The sequence below is a fragment of the Neodiprion pinetum genome, chromosome 7 (assembly GCF_021155775.2).
Source record: "Neodiprion pinetum isolate iyNeoPine1 chromosome 7, iyNeoPine1.2, whole genome shotgun sequence".
Classification (NCBI taxonomy): domain Eukaryota; kingdom Metazoa; phylum Arthropoda; class Insecta; order Hymenoptera; family Diprionidae; genus Neodiprion; species Neodiprion pinetum.
In genome coordinates, this window is record NC_060238.1 from 8,162,239 (window position 1) to 8,185,973 (window position 23,735).

The following is a 23,735-nucleotide window of genomic DNA, read 5'->3' on the forward strand; positions in this document are numbered from 1 at the left end:
TCGAAATTTTAACCTGAAATTTGATTGAACTGACACAATATTTTTTACACACCTAATCAGGAAAATCACAAACTTCGTCAATTCTTATTTTCCAAGCGATTGACTTTGGCAGTTGGAGCTGCCGAAAGTTTTTCCTGCGTGTTATGATATTAATTGATTTTTTCTACTTACCTATCGGCGATGCGACAGTTAATCCCGGCAGCATAAAAACTCCAACGGGCACTGAATAATTTACATGATATTGCGTCTGAATTTTTATTAAAAATACCGGATTACGTTGCGACCGTGGGTAGAGAAACTGTCTCTGAAAACTGAAATGTTGCAACGCTTGGATACGATTGTTTCGTCTTTATTTTTCACCCTCTTTTCTTGTTCGTCTCTAACGAGCCGAACTTCAAGGCCGTTCATTGGCTCCTTGCAATGATAAGTTAACGGGTAACGCCACTGTAAAAACTTAAAATTTTCCCGATTTTTTTCACATGGAAGAAAAGGTAATAAGACAACAAAGATACCGAAAGAAGTTATTTTAGGCATATATTTAAGTATAATACAAAAAATTACTATCAACAAATATTAAAAAATGGTGACATGTTGAATTCTGCAACACGCAGTGTAACTAGTGCAAATTTAAGCCTGCAAAAATAAGAGGATACCCGAAAACTCTGTAAAAACAATCCTTTTTTTTCAAATATAAGACTTCAGTCTCGTTAAAAATTTGGATCAGTTATTCAGTATCGAGATATTAAACTTGTGTTACGCATTTTGTAAAAATCAGACGAAGATCTTCACCGAAATCGGCATTGATAATTTGATCGGGACTTGCTGTTCGAAAACAAAAATCTTTTTTTACCGAAACTTGTACGAAATTTTTAGAATCTAGTTTGAAACGAAGTCGGTACTTTTATCTTGCTTTGCATTGCTAGATTTCAAATTAATTCAATCAATCCTCGATACGCGCATGTAGGGATTGGTCGATTTTCATTGAATTAAAATTTGGTTTGTTTGATGGAAACAAATTTGAATTGAATCAACCGATCGTCTCCTCAATTTCGTGTCTCGTATTTGCAAATCTAAAGGAATCGATTCATCAAAGATTTTTCTAAGAAACGCAAAAATTGCAATAACATAGAAAATGGAATAAACCTTTTCCTCGAGGTAACTTCGAAGTTACTTCGAGTGGTGAAAATTGGTTTCTGGTTCAATGCAGTAGAGCTAGAAAATCGTCAAAAATTAAAACAGTGTATACTGCTCTACGCAGTGTTGACATTTCATTATTACTTGTAACACTTTTCATCTAATTAACTTCGAAAGTTTCCGTCATTAAGGCGAGTTAAAAATGGTTAATAAGACCCAACTGCTTGTATTCACAATCAGTAATGAGCAATGTGTGCACAGTTGTGCGTGACAGAAGTTCTCGTGGAATTATTCTTCTTGTTTTCAAGTCGAGGAAACATGTATCCAAATTATCATTTCAGTCACCGCATTTACGAATCTCGAATAATCGCTGTGAGTTTTATTTTATCTGCACCGATTGCGATAATCGGTTGAAAAATGCTCCGGACTCGTTACTTGAATTGCGAAAATTTTAGATAAGTCGATTATGCGAATTTGTTCGCATCTCGATAATGTTAGAAAAGAAATAATAAAAAAATATTTCTTACCATCGTACAAACAATGCTTAAAGTTTTTTCCTCGCTTAATATTGTCGCAGCGTGACGGAAAGATGAAAAAAAAATCATATTACAGGCAAGTCTGCTCATTTCACAGGATTTGCAATTAGCGAGTAACAACAATTCTTTGTTACGCGCCTTGATAGATACGAATTGACCTCGCAACCGAAAGTTAACATTTTCGACACGCGACGCAGAGGGTATATTTTTTCCTTCATCACGATTGTCGCTGAAATGAAAACTCTTGTTTTAAATCCTGAAGTTGAATACTGAAAAGCGAAGTAGAGGATTCCAATCACTTTGATCATCAATCTTCTCTTTTTTCTCTAATCCTTACGCCGATTGTAAAGCTTCGATTTGAAGCAGGTTCTACTGATCGGTAATTACGGTGTCTGAAAAAAAGGTACGAAGGAAAATATGAATAAATAAAAAAAGAACATCAATCAACTCTTGACACGAATTTATTGTTCAAGGTTCTGCTTTTTTTCTCCAGACATACCTCAGACGCTTGATTCTTTTGATTTGCGTCGTAACTCTCGGGCATTTTTCTTTTCTTGAAATTCTGCGCTCACGGAATTTTACAGCTCATATGTTCCTGAAAGACAAACTGTTCTTAGGCACTGAAATAGTTATTAATATGAATGTTTAGAAAGTTTGTCACGCGTGCTTTTTTTTTTTTTTTTCTTTATATACACACACGAGAATATACGCTCAACACAAATTGAGTGTTTTGTACCGCATGACGTCACGTGCAAAAAGTGCGTAAAAAATTCCACGTGATTAATAATTCGCAATCGCGTCTCAGAATAATTATTTCTGTTGTCCATGGTGTAATATGTTTTGGCAATTCATTCATAAGAGGATGAAACAAAAAAAAAAAAAAATCCTCCAATTGAGAATATAATTTGGCATAAATCAAAAGCAAATTAGACTTCAAACGTCAAGTGGAACGCGGCTTTTGTGCCAACTTACACTTCCGGCAGAACTTTAACGGCCTGTGAAGGTAACGACGCTTATTACGAACCTGAAGTGAGTAACGTTAGCTTAACGAAACGTTGGGGGGAAAAAATTCAATATTTTGCAATTTTATAGTGACTTTGAAGTGGCCAAGTTTTTGAAATATGAATTTCATTTGCCTCGTTATAATTCACTGCAATTCAGACATTCCTGAGATTGGGAAATAGCGATTTATCCGAAATGTGAATTATTACGATCGAGATTGAGTTGGTTTTGACACCGAATATATGATCATTTTTTTCGACTAATAGAAATACAATTGGGAAATTTTTTCTGACTATGTGGAAGAAAAATCGATCTTTATTGTTTCTTTTCCGATACAATGCTAATGAATTATCAGTTTCAGATATATGATTAAAAAATTTCTGTTTAAAAAAAAATCACAAGTATTATAAATTCCTGCATTTTTGTATCTAAATGATATCCTCTTACATATCCTGTTAACCTAATGAACTCGATTCAATCACATTCCTTAATTCGTTATACATACGAATTTAGTTTGTTAAACATAAATAATATTATTTTATTCACGGTGCTTTGATCAAGATTTTTCATAATTTTTAACAGATCGAATTTGCCTTCTACATGCAATAATTTCAAACCGTGTATTTCTGTATCGAGTATGAAACATGTGGGAAAATATTTGTCAAGAAAAAAGAAATACATGTAGGTGAAAAATGAAATCAGAGAGTGATCTCGAGTTTCGCTTACGGAGAATGAGAGAGAACCGAGTGTTTGGAGCAGGAAAAAAGATGACGGGAGAAAATAAATAAATCCACGTATAAGATGTCGGCTCTTTTTACACACGTGTCGCAACGTCGTTATCTCTGACGATAAATCATGAGCGGGTACGACGCTAAACTTATTCGCATTTTCAAGCAGAAGAAGGCTTGTAAAGTCGATGACGGGACGATGCCGGCTACACGGGTCGCGAGAACACCTGATAATGCGAATAAATTATGGGGCATTCCACGACAAATCGACCAGGGTCTTGGATTTGGTCAGCGAATTTTCGTATTCTTCTTTCGATTGTAAAAAGTGCTGCGATATTTTTTTCAAAATTTTTACGAATAAATTTTGTTCGTATATGATTTTCAAGTGATTTTTGACGTCCTTGGAGGTAGTTTTAATATCTGGAAAAATTCTCATACATTTTGTGTCGGACATCGAAATTTTTATGCTCGGAGTTTTTCAGATTTTTAAAGCAAAAAATTGAATTCTGTTTCTCTCCGTGCATCGTATATTTCGTATTTTTTTGTCGTTTTGACGGCACCGGAAGCTCAGAATTAAAATGTGAAATAAATAAAGAGCCTGTCCGCTTTCAAAATCGTCGCACAAGGTTACGAGTAGTCGAAATAAAATTGATAAAATCGGACTGAAAATGATGAGAGGGAGATAAATCTGCTTTTCAATATTTTACAGAAATTACTATAAACAGGAGAAAAAAAAACTTAGTGCGCTGATTTTTATTTTTTGTTTTTCAGTATGATGCAATTATTTCAAATGCCGTGTGTAATATTCAAATGATTTTTAATGATAAAAACTGTTCGTTCAACTCAACCAGAGGTGTGAATTTTGTAATAACGTGATTGATAAGCTGGCACGGTGCGAGAATTAAATAACAATTAAACATAGCTGTTGTAAACGAAACCGCGCTAATTCTTAAAGCAAATTATGACGACAACGATGATGATGATGATGGTGCTCCGGGTTGTGGAAAGATTGCGTCTGCGATAAAGATTGCGATAACAGTTTCTTATCGTCTCTGTCACTTGCGGGTTTGTTGAACAATTACTTTGAATCACTTGCTAGACGGTGCGATACTCTTTACATCCGATATCTTATCGAGTCGACCGTGTTTTTAGCAGCACAGACTAATTGTGTATAATTCGAGGTTTTGAAAATTTCTCACAGAGCTGTAATTACGGCAGGATGAGCGAAAGAGAGAAAAGGAAATTTCACATTTGTTCACCGGAATTCTGCGGCACTTGAGGAATTTCGTAGTCTAAAAAATATTATGCGTTATAGACTTTGGAATCGTTTTTCAAACGTTCGTTGTACATTCGATATATTGATAAGTATAAGAGAGTGAAGTTTGTAACGTTAATCTAACGATTTATTTTTTGGTGAAATCATTATTTCGCAAATTTTTAAAAAGCAAACTGTATTCAGAATTTTGGAAATTAAACTTCTCCTTCGAAGTCGTTCTGAATTTTCAAAACGATGATTTTAACTAGAGAAACTTTATCTTTCATCCAATCACAGTTAATCACAGTTCATTTCGAGTTTAAATTTACCGTCTGATTACACATCGCATGAATTTAACTTTTTATCTAGTTCTTCAATAGACGGAAAAACAAATAATTTGTGAAATTTATGTAGATTGCATAGAATGAGCTGATATTTTATTTCGAAACATATTCAAACATGCGTTATAAAAACTATGTGTCGCTGGTAATTTGTTTGAAATTCAGTTAGGTCCAAAATTATCTATTCTACTCTTGCTGAAACTAAAACTGCTTGATAATCTATAAATCCGTCTCCAGATTACTACTCACTGAATCATTTAAATCGGAATGCATCGTTGTCAATCATTTTCCTGTATCAATTAGGGAACATTTTTCTGAGAAAAAACAACTCGTCAGAATTCAATTCAATCGTTCATTTCAAGCCTGTGTTTCCGAATCGTTCGATTTTGATGCTCTTGCGAGTCGACTGTACGCTAGACTGGTTCATAGAAATCGATTATACTTTATTTTCAATCTCACATGTTTAATAGTTGTAGGAAAACGAAATAAGACGCTCGTTATAATATGAGCCCTTAAAATTAATATTTAGTGATTCCTGAACTAAATTTTCCATTTTACATTTAATTAATAACGTGAGATAATAGTTTTAGTTATTTCTGAATTTTGTAGCTCGGTGTAATTCAATGTTTTACAAAAAAGGTCTGTTATAATTTATTGATAACTAAACTCTTCCAAGAGTTATTCAAGGTTAAAGTTGAATTCGTGTAGAAATTCACTTCTTTTGAGATTAACATTGCAGCGAATATATTAGATGTGTCAGAAAATATCGTGGGTTTTGTTTTTGTGAAGCATTTCAACCGCTACAAAATCATGTCATTCGCTTAATTCTCAACTTCAGAAAATTTATTTTTTACTAAAAAATAAAAAGGTGCTTTTCAACTGAAATTATTTAACTGTCACGTTTATTAGCGAAAAGATTACTTTTCAACACTTATTTAGAGTAAAAAAAAATTATTGATCGGTAAATTTTTTTCACCCCATTGATCAGTTTAAGTATACATATTTTCGTTGTTAATCTCGAAAAGAAGTGAATCTTCATACGACTTCAACTTTAACCTTGAATAACATTTGAAAGAGTTTAATCGTCGAAAAATTACGACAGACATATTTTGTAGAGCATTGAATTCCTTACGAAAATATGCATCGATCATTAACGTACATTGCCTCGTTACTGAGCTACGAAATTCAAAAATAATTAAAGCCATTATTTCACGTTAATTAAATGGGAAAATGGAAAATTTCGTTCAGGAACCATTAAATATCAATATTAAGGGCTCAAATTATAATACGCGCCTTATTTCCTGTTCCGACACTAATGAACGTGTGACATTGAAATAAAAAAAACAGTCGACTTTTTTCAACCAGTCTACCGTACACCTCACACATCTTCAAATACGATAGTAACTGCGTCATCGGATGATGGCAGAGTGGCGTCACTGTTCCTGCTATCTCGTATTGGTATTTATAAATACCTTGTTTCTGCTGCTCCATGATCGGCCTGCGAATCGCAAGAGTTACCTGCCCACGTATAAAGCCTCGTATCAAAAACGTTACTTCACGAATTACGCAGCGAGATGTGTAACGTCTTGAATACCATCGCGGATCCCGAACGTTCGTCACGTGCTTCTTCTCGATAAAAAAAAACATGTTTGGCAGACGATTAATGAATAATTACGGTAGAACGAAGTAATCATTTCTATTCATACCTCCGACTCTTTGTTCCGTTCAAAATAAAGGTAACGACGACGGTGAGATATTTCTTTTTTTCTTTTTTTTTTTTCTCTTTTTTTGAAATTTTATTTTTCATACTTACTGAAGAATTCTGGTGAAATGGATTTTGTTTCAACAACGGTTTGCGTATTGTCCAAATTAGAAGAAAAAAAATTTTTATTAGCAATTAACTATTTATTCTAAATATAGTCATCGATATTACGCTTTCTTGTTATAGAAATATCAAATTAGAATTTAAATGGAAATGTTTTTTTAGCTTGCTAAATATTTTTATTTTTTTTTTTCACTCAAACGAGGCATTTGCATCAATTTAATTTTGACCCAAAATAAAGAGACGGCATAAATCCTACGAAATCGCAATAATGAATTCGTAGAATTCATACCATTTCTTTATTTCTGTACGTGAAATAAAAATGTGTTAAAGTGTTTTTGTTCAGAATTGTGTCTAGAATAAGGTGGTTGAGCTCTTTTTTGGGTTTAAGGGGGTATTCTAGTGTAGAGGCATGAATTTGAGGTGTTTTTTGAAGTGCTATAAACAAAAAACAAAAAATATTTTTACCATCCATTTTTTTATCAGGCGTTTATTATTATTTCACGATTACAAAAAAAAAAAAAACAAGTCAAAAAATACAAAATTGAAAGTGCTATGAGTTCTTGAAGTGGGGGGTACAAAAAAAATGGCGCGCCAATGTTGTCACGATTGCAAGCATTTTCAAAATCAGAAAAAAAAAAAAAAAAGATTATTAATCTACATAAATGCAGCTATCGTACTAACTAAATAAAAGTCGAAAAAAAATTTTTTTTTGCCAAATTACGGCTGTCCGAAAAAATAATACGTTTTTTTTGACTTTTTTGGACGTTTCTGAATTTTTTAAAAATAGTAAAAATTATTATTTCGTTATAATATTAGTTCGTGCGATAGAGACATGTATTGAGAAGATTCTCACCAAATTTCAAGTAAATCGGTTCAATAGAACTTGAGAAATCATGTCAACCGTTTTGAAAAATGTAGTTTTGAGAAAAACGCGTTTAAAGTTTCGAGTAAAATTCGTTCCAGCCGAGCCAGTATTGAAGACGTGTCACTAAAATAGCTATATCTCTGAAAATAATTGAAATTTTGACTTGTCCTTTTAAGGACACATTCTTGAAAGGTTAAGCTTTGAAAATATAAAAAAAAAAAAAATCGATTTTTTCAAATTTCTACACTAGAATACCCCCTTAAGATACGTGGACTTCGATATCTGGAGATATATACGATGACGTCGAAATCGACTATATAGGGCATCCCCTGAAACCTTCAAGTCACACATTACTGTGTTGAGTCAACTCTTATAACAGGATAGGATTCTATGGTTTCTGGGGTCACTGGTTACGAATCTGAAATCAGATTTCAAAAATTCAAGACGGCGGATCGAATATGGCGGACAAAAATTTTAAATTTCATCAAATACGATCGAGAAACTCCATTCATGGGTTCTCGGGATCGCTGATTGGATTTGGCATACTGAATTTCTAAAATCTGATTCCAGATTCGTAATCAGCGACCGCTAAAGCCCCCGGACAGAGTTTTTTCTCCGGATTCGATCGATTTTGAAATTTTCGTCGGCCATATTGGATCCGCCATCTTGATTACAATCAGCGATCCCAAAAACTTTTATCGGAAATGAGTTAATCCTTCAATTTTTACGATTTCTTTCAATCAGTATCTGTATCTAGCAATAATAATTTACGTTATATCGCAACAATAACTCTCGAGTATTGAAAACCTGTTAGTATACTGTCATAAATAGCAAAAAACCGTAAAAATTTATGCTGAAAAGTTTTTTAAATCTACAAATAATGGATTCAAAATAGGTGGTAAGAATTCTCACCACTGTGACACAAAGGGTTAAATTGAATCTTCGCGATCATTACTCCGTTGAGGTTAAGGTACTCTCCGAGTTCGCCGGTCTCTCCGGTAACTTGTTTATATTAACGCCCGGTCGGATTCATCTCGCAAGGCATCGCATAAACACGTCCCAACATGTTGGCAGATTTTTCGTATCTGAAATGATTTTTATAATGCTCCGTAATAACACGCGCGTACACCGTACATCTCCTTCGCGGTGACCATAACAACCATTAGCCCGGGATCATCTATGATAGATCATAGAGCTCTCTCGTCGTGCGGTTCACCTTATGCTAATGCTCCAATATTTCTTGGAAATGCACACGCGCCGTTCTCATGTACGATTTTTGCTCCAAGGGTTGCGGTCAATGGGTGTTTAAGAATGCAATGGGTCAGGATATCAGATTGTCAGGAACTCGAGAATATAAGTCTAAGAAACTTAGGACGGCTCGTCGAAGTAGTCGAAGTAAAGAAAAGTCGAAACGTGGAAACGTGGAAAGGTCAAAATCGGGAAAGCTGTAGTTTAAAATCGTCCGAATAAATGTACACTTCGCAAAAAAGTGGGGAGAAAAAAACAACGACGTTGTTAACGTTCGTAAACGGTCTTCGTAATTTTTCTGCTCTTGCGAAGAACGTCTGATTGAGAAAAATTGTAGAACTGTGTTGAAAACATGTTTTTGTCGGTTTCAAAATCAATTTTGACTATTTTCATAAAATCGATGTATGTGTGTCGGATTATAAAAATGAAGAGAAATAGAGAAATTCTGGTAAAACATTAAAAAACCGAAAACGAGATTATCGTCGGAATAAGTATAGAAATGTATAAAAATTTACGAATCCAGGGAAAAATTCAGAAAACGAAAATACAAAACTGTCAGAATAAATTCAGAGATATAGAAAAATAGTGAAATTGTAACCATTCCGTGCTTCAACCTTTCTTCATTGGGAGTTTACTTTTTGACTTTCAACATTTTGAGATACTAGGAGTTGAATTTGCACATCTTATGATTTTGGACCTTAATAATTCTCAACAGGTTAGTAAATATTTCGTAATATTCAATATCAATTTAAACTATATGTCATTTTCGTTTTTCAACCTCACGCGTCGCTCTTGCTCTTTTAGATTCCAAATGTGTTTGTACATGTAAAAAAAAAAAAATATTTCTCAAGTTCAGATGAATGCAAAAACGTTTACAGAGATCCAAATTATTATACCTGCATTCTGTGGTTTGTGCATCTAGAATTGTGTCTTTGTTAACACACCTGAAAAAATGTTGTATTCTTGTAAAAAAAACTTTAAAAAACCGAGGAAGTTGATTTTGTTGACTTAATAAATCTTTTCGTTGTTATTTAATTTTATTCTATAATGAAATATTTCCAAAATTGCCAACAAATTTTTTTCTGTATAAGAACATCGTTGAATATTAAAATTCATGAAATATAAACAAGATCCCTGAACGTTAATTCGTGCCCAAACAAATCTAGCGCAGTAATAGTTGGTTATATATATATATTAGAGTGTCCCAAAAAAACCGACTATTTTTTTTTTTTCAAAGAACATTGAAAAATCGTCAGAGTATCTCTAGAAAATGACCCTGTGAAAATATAAGCTCTTAATATTAATATTTAGAGGTGGCGATTTGTAATTTTCTATTTCCCATTTAAATAACATGGGAAATTTTTTTTTTGAACTTTGGAATTTTGTGATGGGATAACGAGCTACTTCATAAGTATGACAAAATCAGGTCTTATAGGAAATTTGATGCTCTACAAAAAAGGTCTGATTGACATTTTGCGTAAATCCAGCCGTTTCAAAAATATCGAGCCTCAAACTTCGGACTGTTTAAAATTATGCTTTTTTTTTCGTAAATACAACAAAAATTAATTTATATGTATTATAAACCCAGAATCATCAACTGAACAATAAATATATGCATATATTTGACGGAATGCAGATCCGAAATTATTAATAATTTGACAAATGATAATTTTTATTGATTTTTAGCGAAAAATATTTACTTACCTAAAAAAAATCAATAAAAATTATCATTTGTCAAATTATTAATAATTTCGGATCTGCATTCCGTCAAATATATGCATATATTTATTGTTCAGTTGATGATTCTGGGTTTATAATACATATAAATTAATTTTTGTTGTATTTACGAAAAAAAAAGCATAATTTCAAACAGTCCGAAGTTTGAGGCTCGATATTTTTGAAACGGCTGGATTCACGCAAAATGTCAATCAGACCTTTTTTGTAGAGCATCAAATTTCCTATAAGACCTGATTTTGTCATACTTATGAAGTAGCTCGTTATCCCATCACAAAATTCCAAAGTTCAAAAAAAAATTTTCCCATGTTATTTAAATGGGAAATAGAAAATTACAAATCGCCACCTCTAAATATTAATATTAAGAGCTTATATTTTCACAGGGTCATTTTCTAGAGATACTCTGACGATTTTTCAATGTTCTTTGAAAAAAAAAAATATCCGGTTTTTTTGGGACACTCTAATATATATATATATATATATATATATATTGTATTGTACGTATAGGTATACAGTTCTGAAATAGAATAGATATTCTGTTCGAGTGTTGGTTCGTATTAAAGGTATACGTTTAATGGATTCTCGAGTACCAAATTTATTTGACTTTAAATTCTCTACTTTAACCTCGGTCGCCGATTTCCTCTGGCCTTTGATGCGTTCTCCGATTGTGAAACAAGTTTTTCTTTTTTTGAAAATTACAATTTTAGATGCAGGCAAATATATCCTGCATGTATTTAAACGCGCTATCGCGGTCCCGCACTCAAGATTCAGCCTCCGCCGTTTCTGCTTCGACGACAAGAAATATTTCGTGCTACTTATCCACGCGGCCATGAAAGCTAAAATTTTAGAATACTTGAAAATCATCGGGAATTTCGTTATGACGTTTTATGAGCAGTGATGGGATAAATCGTGATTAGTCGATCACAAATTATATAAATATATAATGACAAATGTAGTTTGTAATGAAGACGACAACAAGCTACAAATTATATTTGTATTTTTTAATTGCGTTGAAATAAAATACGAAATGTATATGTAGAAATGTTGAAAGTTTGTTGAAAATTTATATTGAATGTAGTGCAAATTGATTACCTTACAAAATCTTAATTCAAATAACGAAGCGACGAAATTCGAAGTTTGCAACCGATCTGAATAAATTTATCCATTGCTTGCAAGAATTGTAATGAAATCAAAATTAATATCTACAAATAAGAATGCAATTTGTATTATATTTGACTTCACTTTAATTACAAAATACAAGTGTACTTTGTTTGTTATTTTGGTCCAATTACAAAACAGAAATATAATTTGTAATTTATTTCACCGCAGTTCATCAGGAATCGTGATTAGGTGATCGCATCGAATTAATTACTATAATTATAAATGCAATTCGTATTTCATCTCACATTAATGAAAAAATACAAATGTACCTACTTTGTATTTTATTTCACTTTTGTTGCAAAACACAAGTGTAATTTGTAAATTATTTCACCATACTTAATTACAAATTTTAATTAGCTGAATATCAAAAGATGACCTTTACCGTTTATGAGATGAACGGGTGAAAAAAAAAGTATCAAAATTATGGTTAAAAAATGAAACTCAAGTCGATTGTCCGATTTATATTATACACCCACCCCCCCCCCCCCCCCCCCTTCCCAGCTACCCGGAAAAAATAAATTGGAGATAATCAAAGTCACTGACTAATTCTGTACAATTCTATTTTGCTTGTTTCAGGTAAGTCTGGGAATACAAACAACCTTCTTTTCGCCATTATTTCTTAAGATTGCAAGACGATGTTGTCACCAGAAAGTGAGTAAAACATGTAGGCACTCAATACCCGGTCGGAATTGATTTGCGTGTGTATTCAGACATTAGACCAAAGTAAACATGTGAATTTCGAGGAGGCAATTGTACGTTGGTACGTAATCGAAATTTCCCAACAGGGCAGCGAGTCTCCTTGTGAATAATGGAACCGAGTTGCTCAAGGAAACTAATGAAATAGCATAATAAGGACGGTGAAATAGGTAGTGATTAACGCCTGGTCATCTGAGAGATCTTAATCAATGTCATCCCACCGCTGCTTCTGACAAAGTCCAAACCCGTTCAAAGTGTGTCCACGGTGTACAGTTTCAACTTCCTTTAGACGGCAATCAAGTTCTCGGCTTAATAATACTAGCCTCTTCACTTGCGTTCGGACGCGTATGCAATAAGTATCGGCACTTTGGACCAACCTTAAAAACGGCCTGTTGTCACTGGCACGCTTATCTATGAACCTTATACTCATAGAATCGCCTTGAATCTCGGCATGCGAAGTGATCAACTATCATCTTGTACTCTCAGATCCAAACGCTTAAAAAGTAAAAGAGTGGAAATAACATCCGGTCACGTTGGTGAACATTCTTTTTTTTTTCTTCTCATTTTCAGGGTACTTGGTGAAAAATTAATTAGCATCTCGTCTTATTTTTATCGGACTGACGTTTTCTTTGTATGCGTTAGTTTATGCTTACAAACCTGCAAATTTAGTTTTTTATGCTAAAGTTGTAATCCCCGTATTTCGTGAGTATTTATGGTCTGGTCCAGATCGTTCAGAGTCTGGACGCTGAAATTTGTGTAGAATGGAATGATGATCTTTTTCCATTTTGTATTTACACGTACGATGTTTTATTTCAGATTGCCATGTCATTGTTTGAATTTTTTTTTTTTTTGATAGACGTAACAAAATGTTACAGCCCGGATATTCTGGTCGACCTGAAAGACAAATGTCGATTTCCGTGCGGGTCAGTTGAAAAGATGGTTCTTTTTTTTTTTGCTTTAGAATTTGAAGATCATAAATTGAAGTTATGGGAAATAAGGAAGGGAAAGAATGAATTCGAATTCAGAGAATATCGAGTAATTTAGAAGTTTTATTGCAGAAAAACAAAAGATCAGAGAAACCAGTTTATCTATAAAATTATATGACGGAAGAGATAATTGGCATAAAACAATTACTGCAGCATTTTGAATTTGGATCAATGCAGGCGGCAATGATGCAGAAAATTTTTACATCAAAAGCAACATTTCATTCAATTCTTTGATGGTAGAATTTTTATACCATAGAAATATATGTGTGCATAAGAAATAGAAAGATTCAAATCCGGGCATCTCAAGTGTGGAAAAAAAATTTGGATTATAAAATTCCTTCAGTAGAAATGGTTATGATTCTATTATTGACGGTTCTAAGCAATGTTCAGGCATGACCTTTTCGAATTTGATAACACCGTGATGCTTTAGAAACAATCAATTGGATTTCCTTCTAAATAACAATTTTTCTAAAGTTTCATGAACCGAATTGTGATTAGCGTTCTGAATCTAGGTCTGATCTAGAGTAGATTTCACGGCTTGATGGTAATATTGTTACATGTATGTTAAGGGAGACTTGGATGAAATTAAAAAATTTTCTCAAAGAATATTTCAGAAATTTTAACAATTTTTTTCAAAGAGGACCTTCAAATCAGAATTTGAGCCGAATTCGAGCATAATCAGTTAAGCGCTCCGAATGTTACGTATATTTTACCAAGCTTTCTTCGAAACGTTGCTTGTCTGTCGATTTTATGTCAGCAAACTTTTCACCATGGACTACAAATGGTTACAAAGATTTTTTAATTAACGTTTTTCAAGTAATTCAGTTTATTATCTGAACTGACAGAATATTCTTTTCCTTGTCATATTTGATAAGAATTTAACGGAAATCTTCCTTTAAAATATTTTTCCGGCGTAGTAATGGAAAAGTCTCTTTTTGATGGCTATTTTCATTCCGTACAGTTTATTCTGCTAAGTTCCAAGTTGCGGTATAAAGTCTTTAGTAGGGCTTTTCTGCAGCGGAGATTTTATCTGGGGAATTTTATACTAGAGATCTTATTGGGGAGATTTCGCCACTGGGAGATTCTGACCGGCCACCTTTGACACGGATAACGATAAAGTCACTAGATCGTAATGCGATTATACATGATGTGACTAGAACTCCTACGACACGGTCCTTTTTTCGAGATCGAAGCCTTCATGTAATTTTGTACCAACTGTGTAAAGAAATTTCTATATTGTTAGGGAATTATTTCTTTGGGTCGTACAGGGTCGCTCAGGAGGTACGTAAAGTACCCGCTCATCTTTTCCCCGCGCAGATTCAATGTCGCAACAATTAATCACCACCGATCTAGGGTATTTTGGCGCCGTTGGTGCTGAATTTATTTAAATCCAGTCCAGCGCGAGAGAGAAACATTTTTAGACAAAGAAACTATATTCCTAGGCGCAACATGTAGATATTGGAAAATGTCCTCATGACGTCAGATCCTGGTTATCGGCGCCATTTTATTACTAGATAATCTGGGTATTTAATTTCAACCCTTAGTGGCCACACGGGGTAACTAGTTACTCCAGGCTCAGAAACAGTGAAATTAGGGTTCCGAAATCTTTGAAATTGATACAAGTAACGACATCCGCCGGTAACAGACGAGTGTGATAAAAATCATTAGAAATGTTGAAGAACTCTTCAACAAACGTGAAACAATCGGTTAGAAGTCTTAAAACACCCATATGTCTTGTTCAACTAGGTTTTTCAGCGTGGGGTAATGAGTTACCCATGTGGCCGCTATGTGGTCTGGCTGAGTCGCGGCCGCTAAGGGTTAATGGAAGTAAATCGTAATTTTTGGGGTTTCGAATTACTCGTGGCACACAAATTGATCTAACGTTATCAATAATATACCCGTTCTATCATCCACACCCAAAAAAACAAGGCACAATGGTTCCATTAGTTCGATTTTTTTCCACCAGACGACGCATCGCACAGAGACAATGCCAATATTCACACGACGCACTAGACTACCAAGCACGGAGTCGACTAGGTAATAAGCGACTCATGGTTTAAGGAGTGAGGTGTGGCTACAGCGCAGCTTTTCGAATAGACCAATAGAAAAGTTCCACCAGTTGACGTCACAACAGGCGGTCAATTCAAAACTGTTGAAAGATTCAAAGGTAGATCAGAATGTTACACATGAAACGTTGACTGAATCCTTCAGTTCACGCATATCGGAAATGTGAATACTTTTACCTCTGCAGATCCTATCACGATTCTTACAGCCCTTAACCGAACAGTTGAACATTTGATTGAATTCGTGAAACGATGCGCGTCAACGCGATGCGTGACCCACCACGTTTGTTTATACGTTTAACGAAGTAATAGTTGAGGTTATGTTGTAATGCCGTAATTACGATGACATGCCGTGACATCAACTGGTTTAACGCGCGACCTTGTCCGGAAATTGGTCCTCTATCGAGCACACCTTACTCCTTACACCATGAAGCGACCCTTGTCCATGTCGGCATCTCCGGTAGCCCACGCGATCCACGGCGATGAGTTTCGTTTGGGTCAGCCTAGGTTAACTCGACTTGGATTAGGCCGGGATGAACTAGACTCGGTAGCGTGGCGAGCGCCGGTTACTAGGCCGCGCTTTTAGCGCTAGGAAAATTACCCACTGTTCGACCTGAGCACCGGCTGTCTTGTTCCTCTCCTTCCTAACACTACAGTTATTATACTCTACACGCTGCGCTGCAAGATTAAATTTAAACGCGTGCCGCCACGCCGCGCGTCCACTCTCAACCTGTCTTCGGGTTCTGGTCTGTTTACTACCGACAAAACGTGGACGGAATTCAGCCGGACATTTATATCGTGGTATGCAGAAGCCTTACTCAAAATCCATAAATTACCACGAAGTGACGAACAGGAGAATTCCACCCAAAAGCGCGTCGATCAGTTTCAGACGTTGGCATTTGCTTCCGAAAGACTCCACACTGAGAAATATTTCATTTGTGACAGTAACTAGGAAAATTCAGTGAAACATGTATCTTTAAAAAAAACTGTTTGAATATGGTTGGTATTACGAAAAACGAGGTACGCGTAACCATTTTGCGCTATTGTCGATCCTTTTTTGGTAATTCCAACGCAAAATCAGTCTGTGAGGTTTACTCTACTTTTTTAATTAAATGAGGCTCTAATATCAACTTATTGTTGCACAAGCATTAAATTTTCGCAACAGTTACAAGAAAATATAATAACAGTGAGCGTAATGAGAAAGAATAGTACCAGATACTAGACTTTCTGGTAAAAGCTACAAAACTGATTTTCATTTTATACCAAGAGCTATATTTTTCAATTGTGGTATGAAAATACTAATAATGAAAATAGTCAAGGACTGAGCGGAAACCGGAACTAAAAATTTCTCTCAGTGTATGCGACCGGTTAACACAACGCGATTTTGTCTTTCGAGTCGGGGTTCAAAAATCGGTTCACAATTTTTTTACACTCATCCTACACAGCACACTTATCACTGACTCCAATAAATTTTTCTACTATTATAATTTTGAAGTACTTGACGTAACGATCACTTGATTTACCACTGCGACTTCCTTTTTTCTGATTAGACTTGACCTCATTAATTTTTTTTACCACGTGAAACGAACTCCTTACTCTTCTTCTAACTATTCTTTCCACCGTGAATATTTGGATTCGGACCATTGAATTCAGAATTGGCATTCTTCCATTTTCTTACCTCGGCTCATTTTGACACAATACATGTTTCTTTCAAACGAAATTGAGGATTTACACACTTCTTCGCTTTGCTCTCTTGGAAAATTTGTGCTACTTTGCTGTGGGAATATGCGGACAATTTCAACCGAAATTTTCATATGCCAAAAGCTATTATGAAAACCAGATGAGATCTAATTTTCCTACTCGTGTCCCGCGTGCGGTGAATTTAGCATCTGAACTCATTCAGGACTGTTTTATGTTGGCTCTGATTAAGCATGAATGGGGTCCATAGTCTGAATAAAAAGTTAGGAAAACGAAGAAAAACTGTTTGAAAATACTTCGGCGATATAATTTGCGCCGATAATAGTGAACAGAAATGATATAACATTTCTTATATGTGATAGAAATGATTCGCAGAAAATTTGACTGACTCAAGCCACTACATCAACAATTTCAAAAAAGGCTTCACAATTACAACCTTAAAAATTCCAAAATATCAGTGTTTTTCATCCGATTTTAATGTTGTCGAACTCATATTGCTCGGTGATCAGCGGAACCTCCAAATTGTCCGCAAAACACTCAAGAGACCTTATATTATTGTGTAATTACGAAGCACGAATATAATTATTGACGAACATCTACTGTGTTAAATATATTTTCATCCACTCTGAAGATAATTGGGTGAACATTTTTTTTAGTCATCACTCAAGATCTCTATGCTCAATAAAATAAACCGAAAAACAACAAATTCAAGAGCATTGAGTGGTTCCGATTGTAACAAATAAAGCAAAAGGCAAAGTTTGAATTTCACATTAATGAATTTCAATCTCATACGTGAATAGAAATGAATGGAGCTTCGAGTGAGATTCAAACTAGTAAGTGATCATTCATTAATTCTTGTGAAGCCGTGATCTTTACCAGCTCCTCCTTTCGGCAAATTGAACTTATCCTTTGGTCCGGTCCTTTGAATGGTGCGACTCAACATCGGGCCCAAACCGTAGGTGAATAATAACACCGTCCCACAGTGGTCCGAAAGGCCGAATTCTTGGCCAAAACCCCCAATACCGAAAGTTATCATCCGAGGTAAAGCTTCACATATTTGTCAATAGATAGCATTAGAGCTTTGAAATCCAAAAGGGCAGATGTTCATATTCATTCCATGGCCTGTGGTAAGCCCTCGAAAGTGACCATTGTCGAGACTCGCGCGGGACTGTGGTGTGTGCACGCTTTCGAGCGCGCGAAAAAAAAGGCTGTAGTTTTTTCAATTTTCATCAAAATCGAGTCAACCAAAATGGATATTATTCCTCAAGGTAAGTGAATTACATAAATTTTGTGAATGAACCAAGTTTCGGAATTTATGGCGATGATATTAATGATGCAATACGAGTGCTGCAAAATAACCTATTTCATTGAATTGCATTACTATCTGTAGAGAATTAGTTATGATCCCCGGAGATACTGCGGAGATCTCAACGATTCCTAGTGTGAAAAAGTATAGAGAATGTGAAACCGTTGGCATCGCCTGCTCGTTTTTGCTCCATTGGTCAAAAATACGCATTCTTTGAAGCAGTGTTTTGTCGACTCGGTCGGAGCCTCGTGGCCCGCCTCGTGGGATTAGTGTAGCGGGGCGACGCAGACAACGTCATTCATCGAAACGACGTCGATGATGAGAATTCAGATAGCGATTAGTATGTATCTTTAAAAATTATGTTATTTTGTTTTATAAGAAAAAAATCTGTATGAATTAAAGAAATTAATTTACAAAATATCACTTTTAACAAAGTTGTACCATTTTTCACGAAATATTTCCGCCATTTTCGGTCCACCATTTTTAATTTCGCATTTTTACATTCGTTTTCGGAATCGGCGACCCCAAAAACATTACTAGTATGAATTTCAGCGAATTGGTATCATTTTTCGCGAAAAACATCTGCCATTTAACGTCCGCCATTTTGAATTTTGCATTTTTGTTTTTTTTTCGGAATCAGTGACCCAAAAAACATTCGTACTATGAATGTCTAAAAATTCGTACCATTTTTTGTAAAAAATATCCGCCATTTCGGGGCCGCCATTTTGAATTTCGCATTTTTGCATTCGTTTTCGGAATCGGCGACCCCAAAAACATTACTAGTATGAATTTCAGCGAATTGGTATCATTTTTCGCGAAAAACATCCGCCATTTAACGTCCGCCATTTTGAATTTTGCATTTTTGTTTTTTTTCGGAATCAGCGACCCAAAAAACATTCGCACTATGAATTTCTAAAAATTCGTACCATTTTTTGTAAAAAATATCCGCCATTTCGGGGCCGCCATTTTGAATTTCGCATTTTTGCATTCATTTTCGAAACCAGCAAGCCAAAAAACTATAGGTATAGTAATACTAGCAATTTTCACTGAGAAATATTTGAGTTATTAGTTTTGACCAGGAATTCGGGCTTTTGGACCACTGTCGTCCCACAAAACAAAAAAAAAAAAAAAAAATTGGTCTATACGTTTACAACAGACCCATCTACCTTTATGTATTTTGACGCATTGAATCCGAATCTGAGGTCCGAACTACAGCGAACAAAACAAATAAAAAATTTTAAAATCAGTCCAGCTGTTTTTGAGTTTTAGCGAGACTAACTCACAGAAATTCATTTTTATATATATATAGATATGGTGACTATCAGAGGTAGCTGTTTGTGTACATTATGAAGGCCACAGTTTTTATCTGACATCAATAGGATTTCAAATTTACTTCAACGACATGTCTTTCTTCTATATCAACATAAATTTGGACCAACATCACTGTTTAGAGTACTTTACTATTGTCAAACAAGTTGACGAAAAAAAAACAAATGGTAAAAAAACATATCATTCTGTTTAAACACCATTAGAAAATGCAATTAGTCAATTTTTTGGGGGGATGTTAGGTTCGTATAGTAGAAAGACATGTCCTTGAAGTGGAATTGAAACCATATTGATTTATATGATATTTGCCGGGGAAACACTTAAAAAAAATTACGATATTTATTTGAATATATGTATAAAATGTTCTCAAAGTTTCAATTAATTAAATGAGAGAGATTTTTCGTGTCGTAGATCAAATCGAGTCAAATAAGGCAATTAAAAAAAAAAAAAAAAAAAAAAAAAAAAAAAAACCGTCGATTATAATAATACAAAAGTAATGAAAAGAAAGAGAAAACTTACAATGAAATATTATAACCTCATATATATATATATATGATGGGGTGAAGCTCCCATTGAGGAAAAACGTTGCAATAAAAAAAAAAAAATTTTAAAAAACGAAATCCATGTCGTCTGTCATCATCAAAATCAATCAGTCATATGGAAGCCGTCATTATCTGAAAGATGACAGGTTAAGTAGCCAATCGTAGAGATCCAATGAAATCCGAAGCCTATTTATCCGGCTCTTTAGGGGCCATTATTTAATGGAATGTACTAATATTTCAAATGAAAAAATGAAAAAAAGAAAGACACACGAGTGAAATTGTGTCTTGCCACAAAGAAAGAAGAGATTTCAACATTAATAAATTATGTAGACTCCATTTTTGCAAAAAAAAAAGAAAAAAAAATTCATGAAAATCGCTGAACAAAAAACGTATTTCCCCCCTTAATATCGGATTGATTTTTGATGTCGATTTTGAAGTGAATCGATTCCCAAGAAATCGACTCAAGATTCATACAAGTATGCATTATTTTGGAAAAATCGGGCATCTCTGGCGGAACTCGCGAATCGAGAAAGCTTCTACACGCACCTCCAAGGCGCAAACCGTGCTGCCTAGTGGATTCGTAGAATTATAATTAGATTCCAGAACCACACGAGGTGGCTGTAGCATTCTGGTACCTCATCGCCACATCATGTTCACTTTCCGAGACACACCGGCATCGGGAACATTAACATGCGCTCCATGTCCCGTCGCCGGTCTAGCCGATATTACACACTCGCATGTTATATTTCCTGCGAAGCGACACGACTGCGCCAAAACCTCGAAAACATTAATTATCGTAGGAGTGAACGATCTGCATTCGTGTCATAAATGTCCTGGAATCGTAGAACCGAAGGTGAATACTAAAAGAAATTAGAGGGTGTATAGCGCCAATGACATGTAAAATTCCTTGACATTTTCAAGGATTCGTTTCGACCTGACTTTACCAACAAATTCACTTTTTCATGCAAACCAGTTAAAGATTATAGACATCAATCCGATGTCTTCGTTGTAAGTTAAGATATTTCAATTTTTCTTTTAGTTCAATGTGTTTGAACTCAATCACCAAATATATGAATGAATACTTCAATTTTAAGAAACTAACGGAAGATCAGGATTGGCCACTCATTCCCAACGCGAAGGTAAAAACATTGATTTAAGAGTATTGACCGTTTTAGTACTTGTTTATATTTTTCAGACATTTTACGTAGTGCTCGACGTCAATTCATCAATTCTTAAGGTTCCTCCGGAAACCATATTTTTCGTCACTCATACCCTTTTCACACCGACAGTAAACCCCTCAATTATCTCACGTGAGCGAATTTTCTACGTTTCAAAGAATCCTACGCTAGCGAGGAAAAAAATACAAAAATTCCAGGACACATGCCCGAATTCCCCCTCAATTCCCGGTTTTCCAGATTTCCCTAGACAAGAATATTAAGTTGAATAATTTGTGACTGAAAGGGTTAAAGTGAGGTTGACAAACCATCAAGAATGCCGTCGGGAGCGTAGAAATTATCAAAACTGTCATATGTTGAGTAAGTCAATACACAAGTCAAAGTTGAGGTCCTTCACAACCACACGCATCCACTATATTTCTTTTCTAAGTGATCGTAAGTGCTGGAAGATTGGTCGGAAATCCCAAATATGCAGAAAATTAGATTCCTGTCCTGGTTATACACTGATTTTTGAGAAGCCTTGGCCTGAGATGCTTTGGTGGGAAGTTACACGGAGGCTAGTGCAAGTTGTCCAGGGATCAAACTCGTCGTGCTTGTTTTGTGATGAAACTTATAGGTGATCGCAGAGAGAATTTCAGTTCTTTGATTTTATCTCAGTTGCCTGCTTCATAAGCAGCTGAAATGCATTCGAAGCATTATTGGGAATTCTGATAGGAATCACCGTATAAAATTTCATCCGAGTTGACTGGCAGCTGCTGAGTCGACTATGCAAATGGGATTACCGATTTTAGATGGTGTTCCATCAGGTTGCCTACTACCTGGAAAAACCTGGAAGTTCTTGAATTCTCAGAGATTTTTTTCTCCTGGAACATCTTGGAGTTCTCAGGGAATTGTTTTACGAACACAAATTTCTTTTCAATAATTAAAATAACCATCAACTTACAGGCTTGCGGTTGGGTACTGTCTTTTTTAAAGATCGGAGTATGAAACATTTTGTACAACCCATAGATCCAAAAAAGAAACAATTTTGCTAGATACCGACAAAAATTATTTAAGTGCACCACGAATGGAAAATCGTCCCTCCGATAATCTGTGAAAATTGAAAAAATTGCTTGGAAAAAGCTGAAATGGGATCCTGACTTTAGTAGACACCCTAGTTCTTCAATTTTTCTCCTGTACAAGATGTCGATACTAATGAGAGATGGATAGAAGATCGCCTTCTTAGTTCCGTGAGAAAAAACTGTACCCACAGTATAAATACCTGCGCTAGAGTTTTTTTTTGGTGCTTCAACCCGGACCGATGAAGCGGCACCGGTAAATGTGACGAAATATGGAAGTGAAAAGATAAACAGAGTGGTTGAAAGGTTGTAAATTGAATTTAATACTAGTAACTAACAGCGGTATATGGAAAACCAGGCCGCTGACATTCTTTTGCATAATATTACGTCGACTAGTTGTAAACGCACGAATGCATTACGTATACCGGATGACTCATTCGGTTTAAACACCTCGTTCTGTTTGATGCAATTGCTCGTTACTCGAGGTGAAAATTGCTCCTTCGTACCTCGGCTATGATGCTTTACTTACCGTATACGGCTACAAGTAGAGGGATCTTTTTTGCTCTGCTTTTCTTTGCTCCTTCTGTTCTTCGGAAACACTAGAGACGATTTCTCGCTGATACGAGAAACGGTATTTACATGACTTGGCTACATGCATAATGACGGAGATAATTTCCACCGTTGTAACGAGTAGACGAGCTTCTTTGAACCTGCATGCCCAGATAAAATCCTAGTGGTGGTAAAATTTTACAGTCCTCGACTATATTCTCGTTTACTTTTCTTTTACCGAATTTGGAAAATGTGATTTAAGGTAGAAAATCGGGATGAGTTTTGTAGCCGTAACCAGGAAATCTTGTATGCTTTATAATTCTTTTTACTTACGGTAATTCGTAGGATATGTAGTTGTAACTATCACGGGTACCTGATTTGATGTCGATGGAGCAATTAATTTCTGCAAGACCTTATTCAATGCAATTTCTTTAGTCACAATGACGAATTAAATTTTACTCAGTGTAGCCAACGCCGTATAATATAAATTACCTATATATAATTATA

At 35.1% G+C, this 23,735-nt stretch overlaps 2 protein-coding genes and 1 long non-coding RNA gene across 6 annotated transcripts in view; 1 reads left to right on the plus strand and 2 right to left on the minus strand.

The window, feature by feature from the left end:
- The window catches only part of LOC124223834 (PAR-domain protein 1), a 236,833-nt gene that overhangs the window by 57,632 nt on the left and 155,466 nt on the right, over nt 1-23,735 (plus strand). The gene's annotated exons all lie outside the window — the stretch shown is intronic.
- The window catches only part of LOC124223835 (peptidyl-prolyl cis-trans isomerase 1), a 31,883-nt gene that overhangs the window by 4,707 nt on the left and 3,441 nt on the right, over nt 1-23,735 (minus strand). The gene's annotated exons all lie outside the window — the stretch shown is intronic.
- On the minus strand, nt 587-15,940 carry LOC124223838 (uncharacterized). 2 transcript variants are annotated; one of them, XR_006884373.2, is made up of 3 exons: nt 15,410-15,940; nt 2,170-2,265; nt 587-2,062 (listed from the first exon to the last, which is right to left on the minus strand). It is a non-coding gene; the product is annotated as an uncharacterized lncRNA (long non-coding RNA). The 2 variants fall into 2 exon arrangements; XR_006884372.2 differs by lacking the exon at nt 15,410-15,940 and adding an exon at nt 6,469-6,538.